Source organism: Erythrolamprus reginae, chromosome 5, assembly GCF_031021105.1.
Source record: "Erythrolamprus reginae isolate rEryReg1 chromosome 5, rEryReg1.hap1, whole genome shotgun sequence".
NCBI lineage: Eukaryota > Metazoa > Chordata > Lepidosauria > Squamata > Dipsadidae > Erythrolamprus > Erythrolamprus reginae.
In genome coordinates, this window is record NC_091954.1 from 6666280 (window position 1) to 6668779 (window position 2500).

General features: G+C 46.8%; 1 protein-coding gene across 1 annotated transcript in view; it reads right to left on the bottom strand.

Annotated features, from left to right (window-relative positions):
* LRMDA (leucine rich melanocyte differentiation associated) overlaps window positions 1-2500 on the bottom strand; it is a 936663-nt gene that overhangs the window by 471052 nt on the left and 463111 nt on the right. The gene's annotated exons all lie outside the window — the stretch shown is intronic.

The following is a 2500-nucleotide window of genomic DNA, read 5'->3' on the forward strand; positions in this document are numbered from 1 at the left end:
TCCAGTCATAGCTGCTGGCACAGGAGCCATTGCCCTAGCTCAGCTCCAACATGCATGTGTGTGCCCATGCAGAGGCTTGGAGAGGACATTTTTGGTTTCCAGAGAGCCTCGAGGGGGATTGGGGAGGGCATTTTTACCCTCCTGTGTGTTGTGGTTAGCTCTGGCCCAGCTCCTGCCCCAAGGACTGTGGATGTGGGGGAGACATCCACATGCTGCAGGCCTGTCTTGCCCCCAGTGGAATCTGCTGATGAAGGCTCCTCTGACCAAGAAGACATGAGTGACAGGAGGAGGAGAGTGGGGCAGACAGCTCAGAAGGAGATCAATTATCTAGCTCCTCCTTGGATTCGGAACAAGAGTTAATGATACAGCCACACATGCGGAGAGCGATGCATAGGCAACAACAACTGAGAGATTATTATCAAAGAAAATGAGGCCACCTGTGGTTGGGGTGGGGCTGTGGTCATTAGTGAGGCGGCTATAAATAGCAGCCTGTGGGTTTGGCCATTGTGGAGGATTATCTGATCGTTGTGTTTCGTGACTGCTTTACTGACTTTGACTTTTTGTGTGCTGACTTTTCCCCGCTTTGAAACTAAAACTAAATATTTAAATTTATTTGGATTTGTTACGATTTGTTTATGCCTTGTTGTGAGCTGCCCCGAGTCCGTGAAGAGGGGCAGCATACAAATCTAAATAATAAATAATAAATAAATAAACCAGAGCAAAGTGTGTTTCACTTTGTGAAAGAAGAAGGACTGTGAATTGCCTCACAGCTGCAAGCTAAGTATCTCAGAACTGATAAGGGACTTGTACAAATTACCAGTTTGTTTGGAGACGAGTGCTCTTTGCTATCCCAAAAGAGGGCTTGGTTTAAGTGAATTTTCATTATAAAGAACATTGTTTTGAATTTTCAAACGTGTGTGTGTCTGAAATTTGTACCTGTGCATTTTTGGGAGGAGTGTACCAGAGAGCCCAACAGAACACTGTGGTTCCAGGGAAGCCTTTGGAGCCTGGGGAGGGCAAAACACAAGCCTATTGGGGCCACCAGAAGTTGGGACACAGGCCATTTCCAGCTTCCGGAGGGTCCCCAGGGGGTGAGGGAAGATGTTTTCAGCCTCCCCAGGCATTGAGTTATGGATGTGGGCATTTCCACATGCGCGATAGCATGCGCACACTCTTTTGGCACCCAAGGAAAAGAAGGTTCACCATCACTGCTCTATGAGGTATCTTTCAGAACCAGCTCTTTGCCTAACATATGGTCACTAGCCACGGTCATCCCTATCTTCAAAAAGAGAGACCCCAGACTAGTTGAAAATTACAGACCAACTGTGTTGCATCAACTGCAAAGTCATGGAATCAATCATAAATCAATCCATTGCCCTCCATCTGGAGACAAACAACCTACTCCCTGACAAACAGTTTGGTTTGTCCTATAATTTGCAACTCCTACACTGCAAAAACATAGGGACCACACAACTCGACTGGAGTAAAGCAATAGATGCAATTTACATAGACAATTCACCACAGCCAACTCATTATGGCCAACTCACTGCTGGACAATGCTCCATAGTCAACTTGCCATGGGAAAACTCGCTGCGGAACAATTTACCAGTTCTGTTTACTTATTTAAAATAAATAAAAAATATGTATGTAGCGGGCTGTTTACCAATTGCTTTATTGTATACATTGTAAATAAAATTCATGCTCTACTTATTGGTCTGTGTTATTGGCTAAAAAACCACCACTGCCCATATACAGTGGTACCTCTACCTACAAATGCCTCTACTTACGAACTTTTCTAGATAAGAACCGGGTGTTCAAGAGCCTCCGAAACTGTAACCGGAAAAGGTGGGGAGAAGCCTCTGTGGGGCCTCTCTAGGAATCTCCTGGGAGGAAACAGGGCTAGAAAAGGCAGGGAGAACCCTCCGTGGAGCCTCTCTAGGAATCTCCTGGGAGGAAACAGGGCCGGAAAAGGCAGGGAGAAGCCTCTGTGGAGCCTCTCTAGGAATCTCCTGGGAGGAAACAGGGCCGGAAAAGGCAGGGAGAAGCCTCCGTGGGGCCTCTCTAGGAATCTCCTGGGAGGAAACAGGGCCAGAAAAGGCAGGGAGAAGCCTCTGTGGGGCCTCTCTAGGAATCTCCTGGGAGGAAACAGGGCCGGAAAAGGCAGGGAGAAGCCTCCATGGGGCCTCTCTAGGAATCTCCTGGGAGGAAACAGGGCCTCCACCCTCCCTGTGGTTTCCCCAATGGCACGCATTATTTGCGTTTACATTGATTCCTATGGGGAAAATTGCTTCTTCTTACAAATTTTTCTACTTAAGAACCTGGTCACGGAATTAATTAAGTTCGTAAGTAGAGGTGCCACTGTACTCTGTTTCTAAGTTTAGGGTTCTAACATTGGTTATAAGCCCAGGGTGGAATGTCAACAATCCTTTGCTCTGGGCTATAGTTCTAGAGGCTTAGACTGACAAACCAGTGGAGACAACCATAGTTCTATTTTATGGTT